Source organism: Muscardinus avellanarius, assembly GCF_963383645.1.
Source record: "Muscardinus avellanarius genome assembly, chromosome: 1".
Lineage (NCBI taxonomy): Eukaryota > Metazoa > Chordata > Mammalia > Rodentia > Gliridae > Muscardinus > Muscardinus avellanarius.
This window is the reverse complement of record NC_137786.1, coordinates 208,597,370-208,607,506: the sequence shown is the minus strand read 5'-3', so window position 1 is coordinate 208,607,506 and position 10,137 is coordinate 208,597,370.

Sequence of the window (10,137 nt, the reverse complement as noted above, 5' to 3'; positions counted from 1 at the left end):
AGTCACACTGTCCTCTGTATCTCCAACCTCGGCTGCTTTCATGTTCTTGCGCTAAATGAATCACGTCTCTCCCTTCAGAATAGCTCCCCCAAAGCTGAAGTGGTTGTTTTTACTACTTCTCTTACCACTGGGCCTGGGAGTGAGACATGAATTCCTTGAATGCTGACGGTCTCTCCTTTCCTTATTTGATTGCATTCAACAAATCTTCAATCATAGTTCTAGCTGTCTTTTGAGTCCACACCACTCTGCACATGCACCCCAGTGTGGCAGGAGACAGTCACAGACACATTAGCACCCAGTGGGCGTCTGAGACCGCCTGGGAATTTTACTTCATTGCCCTTGTCCAGTCTCCTTTCACTCCTCTGGACAAATGCTTCCCTAACTTCAGACATCCCGCTGCACACCTGTTCTGGGATGATTACCTTCACTGCAATTTCTCTAAAAACACACACACACCTCGGGTCATTTTTGTAGTTTTGCTTTTTGTACCAGACCCCTTCGCATATAAAACATGCTCTTCTCAAATGTCTCAGCCCACTGTCTGAAGACTGCCTCACTACTCTGCTTTTGTCTTCAAAGTTTCTCAGAAGAGTTGCTGTATTCTCTCTGATTCTCCTTTTCTCCTGCGTATGTGCATGCGTGTATGCCTGAGGATTGAGCCCAGAGATGTTCTACCTCTGAGCTCCACTCTGGCTCCTACTTTATTTTTGTTCTGAAACAGGAGTCCTCATGTTTGCTCACTGGTATAGCTCTAGTCTCTCAAGCACTACTTAGCACACATTTAGTACTCCACAAATATTTGTTGAATGGAAGACCATCTTTTTGCCCAAGCTAGGGGTCAATTTTTTGTATTTATTGTACTACTCACAATGTGACTAGTGACAACTCAGTAGTCTTACAGTGAACTGTTTCTCCCTATGACTCCAGACTCCAATTTTCTACGTACTTCATTAGTCACTTCTATGAGTCTTTTCATTTATTTTTTCCTCTCTCTCTTCTCTCTTCTCTCTTCTCTTCTCTCTCTCTCTCTCTCTCTCTCTCTCTCTCTCTCTCTCTCTCTCTCTCTCATGTTTTTGACCTGAACTATACCCCCAGCCCTTTTTATTTTTTTGTTCTGAAACAGTGCTGGGGGCCTCACTAAGTTGCTGAGGCCGGCCTTGGTCCTATGATCTTCCTGTCTGTCTCCCAAGTATTGGGATTACAGGCAAGTGTCCCTGCACCTGGCTTTTGTGAGCCTTTTCTTCACTGTTTCTCCTGTCATACTTCTAAATTGGAGGGCCTTTGAGCTCTGTCCTTAACCACATTCACCTCCTATACATTTTTCCTAGGAAATGTCATTCAGTGCAGTGCCATAGCTTTAAGTACTAACCTCTGTGGGTGATTCTGTGTGTTTTGTCTCCAGCCTAGACTCCTCCTTTACACTCCAGATACTGAGCACCTACTCAATAGCACCCTCTGATACCTAATATCCACCACCTTAAACCTACTACGGTCAAAACAGTGAATCGATTATTCTTCCCTGTAAACCATCACCTTGCCCCACCTCCACACATTTTCTAGATGCTTATGCCAAATAGCTCTTTGAGATAGACTCAGTCTTGTTTGTAATTGCCAAGAAAAATGCCTGCCACATTCTAATCACTCAATAAATATTTGTTTTCCAAATTTTTAGTGGAGGTGCCTCCACTGGGGAAAAACAGTTTGGGTCATTTCTGCTTGACTTTTTTTATTAAGTGGAACTAAGAATAAAATAAAGGACAAACCATAGTGTTTAATCTGAGGTCCATGATCAGTAAAGATTAATAACCTTTCTGTAAGTCCCATTTAATCCTCAAGATGATCTTTTTTTTTTTTAAGATTACTTTGTTATTGTAGAGGATGCTACTGAGGATTAAAACCAGGGCCAGTTTTCCTCTAAGCTATCCCTCCAGCCCTATTTTATTTTAAACCGGATCTCACTAAGTTGCTCAGGCTATTTTCAAATCTGCAATCCTCCTCTCTCAGCCTCCCAAATACTGGAATTACAGGCATGTGCCACCACGCCTGGCTAGCTTACTTAACGAGTGTCACATACATTACCTCATGGGATCATAATAGTATTTGAGATAAGTGTCCTTATTTTAGATAAGGACATGGAAGCTCAGAAATAATAAATATGTAGAATTTAAATAAAGGAAAGTACACAAACTTCTTAACACAATACTTATTTTTAGCCACACACTCTAAATGTAAACTTTTCCTAAAAGCCCCTCACCCAGCTCTCTTCAAGGTCAACAGTATTCACGCAAATCGTGTAATCTACGCCGCTGTAGCACATCTCCAATCTGCAGAAAAGACTTGCAAACCTGGTTTAGATCGGGAAGGACAGCTCCTGGAACTCTGTATGTTCAAGTTAATTTTTTTTTTTTTTTAAGAATATGATCCCTCCAGTATGTTTCGGGGTAGCTGAGGTCCAAAGACAAACCCACACACAGCCTATGAGCCTAGTCCGGGCCTAGCAGGAGGTGTTCAGTGACTGGCAGGGAGCAGCAGGCATTCTTTGCCTGCCCCTGTAGCTCTTGTTCTCTCAGGTCAGCTTCTTTAAGAGGGAAAAGTTGGTTATGAAGGAAGGATTAAACCAGTAAGAGATCTAGAGCAAACATTTTCTTATTTCATTAAGTTCAGGACATGCCATTCACGTTCTGATTAAATATGGAGATTAACATTTCAGTGGAGACTCATTTGTGTCTTGAATTATTTCAGAGCTCTTATGTCCCACCCAACTCTTTTGTGGTAAGTACTTCAAAATAACATAGTTCCCAGAGACTCCCAAACAATCAGAAAGGTAGAGTCATAAACTTAAGAAGTGGTTTGTCTTACATTTCAATTCGTTCAAATACCTCCCTCTTGAAAAAGAACCCTTTGCTAGGACGCATGAGCTGCTTTAATCACAGCGGTCAGAAATGGAACTAATAATGTTGATATCGCTTTTCACAAAACAATTAGAACTCTCCCAAGACTCATTTAAAAAGGACTACAAGAGAAAGAGGCTTGGGGTGCCATTTCAATTATTATCTAGACATAGCAAATCAAGTTTTGATGGTAATCCCTGAAATAGGTATTCTGTTTGATTCTAAGTTATAAGCAGTGTTCATCTCTCTTTGTCACACAGTTCTCTCTAATTGTGTGGTTTTGATTGTACATTTTCTGAAAATAAACCTGAATTAAGGAAAAAGTGCTTTCCTCCATTTATTACCTCTCCTTGTTCTACAAAGTTTTTAACTACTGGACTTTTTGAAGCCAAAGAAAAGGCAAGGCAAGTCTTATTGCAAATGCCATAGTAATTTTTTTCATTGTTTCTGAAACATGATTTAGAAGTAGTTAATAAGGTGGTGGGGATCGAATGAATTTATACATGTCGTTACTGGGACAGCATCCAGCACAGGCTAGCTGTGTTGTAATCATTGTGTTGTGTTCTGCTTATAGTAGCACAGACACCATGCTAAGGATCTTTTAAATACAGTATCTCCACTTATAATAACACTGGAGGGATTATTACCTCATTTTATATATAAAAACAATGAAATTCAGAAGTTAAACACTGAAGCAATTTGTGGGGGTTACAGGGAATTGAGCCTGGGGGCATTCTATCTTTGAGCTATACCCCCAGCCCTTTTTATTTCAGTTTTGTTCTGTTTTGTTTTAAAATAGGATCTCATTAGGTTGCTAGGATTCTTTCTAGTTGCTGAGGCTGTCTTTGAAACCGAAATTCTTCTGTCTCAGCCTCCGTAGTACTGGGATTTTGGGCGTGTTTGACCACATCCGAACAGAAGCAAAAAAAAAAAAAAAAAAAAAGATGTACCAGTCACTTAGTAAACCCTTGGCACTTTTCCACACTAACTTTGTCTCTTAATATAATACTAATAGTTATTATGAGTGTAAAAAGAGAACCACTTTTCAAGAGGCAATTAAATTTCTCAAAGCAAGGTTCTTTAGAACAGAATTAAGAGAAAGGGTGTTTGGGTTTTTATATCACTAATTTGTATCCAGCACAGGCAGGCTGTGTTTTAGTCACTGTGTTGTGTTCTGCTTATAGGGACATAGACACCATGCTAAGGAGCTTTTAAATACAGTATGTCCACTTATAATAACCTTGGAAAGCATTATTACTCCATTTTATATGTAAAGACAATGAAATTCAGAAGTTAAATTACTGAAGCAATTTGTATAAGCACTGAACCATCGAATTCTGAATGATAATCACTGAAATACGTCTTGTTGCTAGAAATTATAAACACAAACATGATCTTAAAGGATCTTTGCTTTCTGATATGAATATTAGGGACTAAGGGCTCTCAAGAATTTTTTATATGTCCACAAAGAAGCATCTTGGTCTGTGGACCTAAATATTTCCCCAAATTAGGAGAGTGGAACATTTATTGAAGATGCATTGGGTTTTCAGTAATTATTTAAACATATGATTAATTTTTATGTTTTAAAATATAATATTTTGTTATATTATTTTACTTATACTTTCAATAGATACATTTTAGTCACCCCACTTAATGTTTATTATTGATAAAGATCACATCTTTGCAAATGAAATCAGAATTATTTCTTCTGATATACAGTAGAGCTGCATCTTAGGTTAGAAAGTTGAATAAAGTGAAAAATCTCCAGTTGTCAAAATTTCTGTAATTTTTTAAATTTGTTCATAAAGTTCAGTTCTGTATTTGTGATTTATGAATTTAATCTAGGGCTTTTTTAAATTGGTTCAGTAGTATTTATCCATGGTTCTCAATTAATCATACCTTGTTTCTCTTCCTGAAAATGTTGATCAGTCAGTACCAACCTTTTACCTATTACTTGAACAATGTGATATAAATCACTCCCAAATTTTCCCATTGGTTTCACAAATGTTCATTGTTTCAGGTTTAATTGCCTCCATTGCTTTTAATATAAATACAGAAAAGGAAATAATGCCCTGGCATCCAATCCCTATGAACTTTAAAATGACTCAGTACCACTCTCATTTGAGTTTAAACTTTACTATTTAAACACATCTCCCCTTGCTCTAAATGCAAAAAGATTGCTTTTCAGGTATGTATGAAATATCATTTAGCCTTGCATTATTGATTTTATTTTATTTTTTTTAATTTTTTTATTGGTGCATTATATTCATACAACTTATTGGGGTAAAAAACTTGTGTGTACAAACATGTACTCATCGCTGATTTAACCCCTACCCAAATCCCACCCCATTCCCTAATTTTAAAAAAAAGCTAAGTGAAAAAGCAAATATTCTTAGACCAAGGGAATGTGATGTACTAACAACAGTTTGTGTGTGTGTGGTACAGGGGATTGAACCCAGGGATGTTCTACCTCTGAACTACGCCTCCCAGCCCTATTTTATTTATTTTGAAACAAGGTCTCACTGAGTTGCAGGTGGCCTCACTAAATTGCTGAGACTGGCCATGAACCTGTAATCCTACTGTCTCGGCCTTCCAAGTACCAGGATTACAAGCATGTGCCACCACGCCTGGCCAAACACACTCTTTAAACAGTCGGGGTAGTGGCAAACATAAGGCTGACAGTCCAAGACCTAATCACTGTCTGCAAGCTCATCCTTTGATATAATTGACCCAAGGACACCCCATGGAAGGTACAAGGGGCGAGAGGATGGAAGTACACATCCTCAGGGCACTGAATGTTCCTTCCCAAGACTTGATGGAAAAACTTAACCCTGTCCTGAAATGATACCATTTTAAGCCATGTCAATCAATTCCACTTTTCCAAAGAATCAAATGAGTAAGTGGATGTCAGTAAATGTTGAATGACTGACTCTTGGATCCCCAGAAATAATAAAGCAGATGAGAATGAAGAGTGACATGAAATGTCTGCCTCATCTTCCAGTTCCACTGTGAGAGAATTGAGCCTAAGGATGAATGTCACGTTAACTCTTACACAAAATGACATGTTGTCATTATACTTAATGACATAATTAGCCACTGTGGTTAATGGAGTAGGACTAGAAAAGTCTTAAATCCCTGTTTGGGACAGAATTGGGAGGGAGGACTTATAAATGAGCCAGTAATATATTACCTCTCAAAGGAAGGAATTTGGAGGAACAGGATTATAAAATCTTGTTGAAACAATAAAGCTTATCTGATACATCTTTTTTTGAATGTCTTTAATTTTTATGAGTCTTCCCATTAGCAAACTATGAATCACTTTATACATTAACTGCATTTAGTAATGGTTGCATAAAATCTTATCATTTAGCAAGCAAGCACTTTCACTATTATAGTCATTGTTTCAACAATCCTTTGATTTCAATGATACCCCATCTACTGACGATTATAAGCTAGCTGGGCCTGGTGGCACATACCAATAATCCCAGTAATTGGGAGGCTGAGACAGGAGGATCACAATTATAAGACCAGTCTCCCTGTTTCAAGATAAAAATCATAAGAATAATTTTTAAAAAGGGTAGAGTGTGGCTCATTAGTAGAATGCCCTTAAGATCAATCCCCAGCTCCACAAAAAAAGGAATTCTACTCAGCAATAAAGAAGATTAAAATTATGTCATTTGCAGAAAGATAGATGGACCTGTAAAACACAGTCTCCTTGTTTCAAGATAAAAATTATAAAAATAATAAAGGGCCGGGGTGTGGCTCAGAAGTAGAATGCCACTGGGTTCAATCTCCAGTTACACACACACACACACACACACACACAAAAGGAATTCTTAGCATCAGTAAAGAAGATTAAAATTATGTCATCTGCAGAAAAATAAGTGGACGTGTAGAACATTATGCTGTGTGAGATTAGCTACTTACAGAAAGTGAAGGGTCATATGCTTTTTTCCATAAGCAGAAGCTAGAGAGTAATTAGGATATCAGAGGGCCTCTAGATAACAGAGGGAAGACTACAGTGGAATGAGGCAGGTGGTCCAGGGGAGCTTGAAAGGGGTGAGAATAAAGGAAGCACTTCCACTGACATTAGCATTGCCAATCTCAATATCTTGTCCTGGGAAGGGAGTGGAGAGAGAGCCAGGGGAAGGCTCTCCAAGTGCTGTCATCCATGTCATCATCACAATGAACTACATTACGATGTGAGACTGTAATGTCCCAAAAAGTATAAAGAAAAAAAATGCACGTTTCTGGTGAGCCAGGCTCATGTCCTATCTATTTTCATTCATATATATATATATATATATATATATATATATATATATATATATACACATACACATACAGGTCTGGGAGTGTAGCCCGGAGGTAGAAAGGCTCCCAGGAACCCCAGTAACACACACACACACACACACACACACACACACACACACACACACACACACACACACAAGACTCCAAAGGAAGATACAGTTTTAGAAAAGTTAACTTGCTTAAAACCAGTAAGCCTTAAAGCAGAAAACTTTTCCTAGGCCTTTAGCTCTAAATTCTGTGGCATTTGCCCAACCTGGATAATCAGACTTTCCTCCTCCTCCTCCTCCTCCTCCTCTTCCTCTTCTTTCTCCTCTCTCTCTTCCTCCCTTTCTCATTCTCTCTCTGCAAATACATATCTATGAATTTGATTCATGCTGTTTTTTATTGATGTACTATAGTCTCCCATCATAATGTGGACCACGTTGACAATGGTATATATTCACACACTAGGGGGGGTACTTGGTGCCCCCCTTCCCTTTTTCCCTCCCTCCCAATAAGTGTCCAGGTGAACAATGTTGTATTCACATGTATACACATATTCAAATGTAGCTTTTGCATAATAAACCTCAGCCTTCTTTCTCTCCTACCCTTCTTTTAATGCTGTTTAAAATTTTTCAAGATAGCCGGGCGTGGTGGCGCACGCTTGTAATCCCCGCGCTTGGGAGGCAGAGACAGGAGGATCGCGCAGGTTCGAAGCTAGCCCCGCGCGCTGGCTTAGAAGACCCTGTTTCCAAATAAAAATGCAAAAATAGGTCTGGGAGTGTAGCCCGGAGGTAGAAGGGCTTCCAGGAACCCCAGTACCACCAAAAAAAAAATAAAAAAAATTTCAAGATAATAAGGAAACTTTCAGGTTTATGTTTTGACTCTATATGTAAATCCAGGCATATGCTCTCTGATATTTTAGTAAAACCTCACACATATTTTGACAATGCCCATAAAGGTAATTAACATCACATTATTAAAGTATTACGATATTATTAAATAGGCAACTATTTCTCTATGTCCTGTTCAGTTTTCAAGGGAAATCCTAACAACACGATAAAGCTGCACATTCCTGTTCTTTCCACTTTGTTCCAGTAGTTCTTCAGGGCTGTGAGGATCCTGATAACCTCAGTTGCATATAGCTGAGAGATGTATTGATTCTATTTTAAGTTCAAACCCATAAGGACTTTGCACCTATGTGATGCTTTCCAAAGGCACTTTCAAAGCCATTTATAGGATGTGAGGTCGCCCTTTAAAGCTCCTCAGTTTTCTCAAAATTACTGAAGTTAATTTAATTGTAAGTCCTCTCTTAACTAGTGATCTTACCACACAATAGAATAAAGGAACTCATTTCAATCAGCATTCATCACTGTCAGATCAGCAATGTGTGCCTTTCATAGAAACACTCTGCAAAAGACCTCGTATTTTAATTCACAAAATTTGTGGGTTTTCTACTTTGCCTCTTTTAGCCAAAAAAAAAAACCAAAAAAACAAATTTGAACTCTTAGTTCAAGTTGTTGGCTTCTCTTTTCAACTAAGAATGACATTGTTTTAGAATCCTTGTGTTGTGAAAGCTCAAGATTTGAAGGATATTACTTTTGCCTGGGGTGATTGGTTAAGAATTGCCATTTAGAATTTACAATGATTCTGACTCACCAAATTTACAAATGAGTGTAATTTTAAGTTGAAGCCTTGACTATTTCTGGCTATTAATCTTTAATCATTGTATACCATTCATATATTCTTCAGGCAATTTTCCTACTTAAGAAACAAATCACCACGTATTGTTCTAATATGAAATAAAACTTTACCAGACTGAAATTTGTACTAGTTTCCCCACCCACCTCCTCTTCCACCTCCTCTCACTGGGAATCTAACCTGGAGCTTCACATGTGCCAGGAAGCCTTCTAACACTGAGCAACAGCCCTAGCCTTCATTCGTTTTTAATAGGGAAATTTAATTCATTGCCTTATTACTTTTTGCCTTTTTCTTATTTGTCTTTCTTTTCATCCTTTAAACATACATCTTTTGTTTTATTCTTTATTATTCTAATGTGACTTATTCTTTTTCTAACACCTGTTTTCTCATTATATGTAGTAGCATTTTTAATATTTTATATTGGCCTTGAGCAGAATCACCATCTTTTTCCCATTTGGTTTGCAATTCCTTCAAAACCTGCAGGCATAAGCAGGTGAACTAAGCCTGGCCAACCATGGCACATCATTTTCGTGTTCCAAGTATTAGATTCCTGCCTCAGGAGAGCTGCCAGGGAGCATCTTCCCCACCACTCAGAGAATGTTGAAGAGAATGAAACTAACATAAAGAGAAGCATAACAGAAAGAGCCCAGATGTAGAAACAGAGTTCTAGCTACATCATGTCAGAACTCAGCAGCACAGATAGGTTTGCTTTCAGTCTTTTAAGTCAGAAGGAATGAGCGAATTTAATTTTTAAAAATATTTTGAGATGGTCTCTTTCATAGCAGTCTTAACTACTGCAATGCCTAATACTATAGCAAACCACATATTACGCAATTCTATATGAAAGGAAAGGCTAACACATTAATGTTGATGAGAAGAATCTTATACATATTACATATAAGACTGGTAACTAGAGGGATGATGTCAGTACACTGGTATGATATGGAAGTTGTACAGGTTCTTATGCAATTTTCTCAGCACATTGTTTTAAAGCAACAAGGACAAGACTTCTTACAATTAATGAGAAGGCTTAGAACACACTATCATGTAAGGAGAATGAAGAGGGAAGGGAAAAGGGAGAAGGGGTAGGAAATAAATCAAATAATGTTATGTACATATATGACTGCATCACACAAATCTCACCATCATGTATACGTACAATGCAAAAGTAAAAATATTTTTAAAAATCCAAATATATGAAAAACCTTCCAAAAAATTTAAAAAGCTGCTCAGGATTATTTTTTCTAAATAA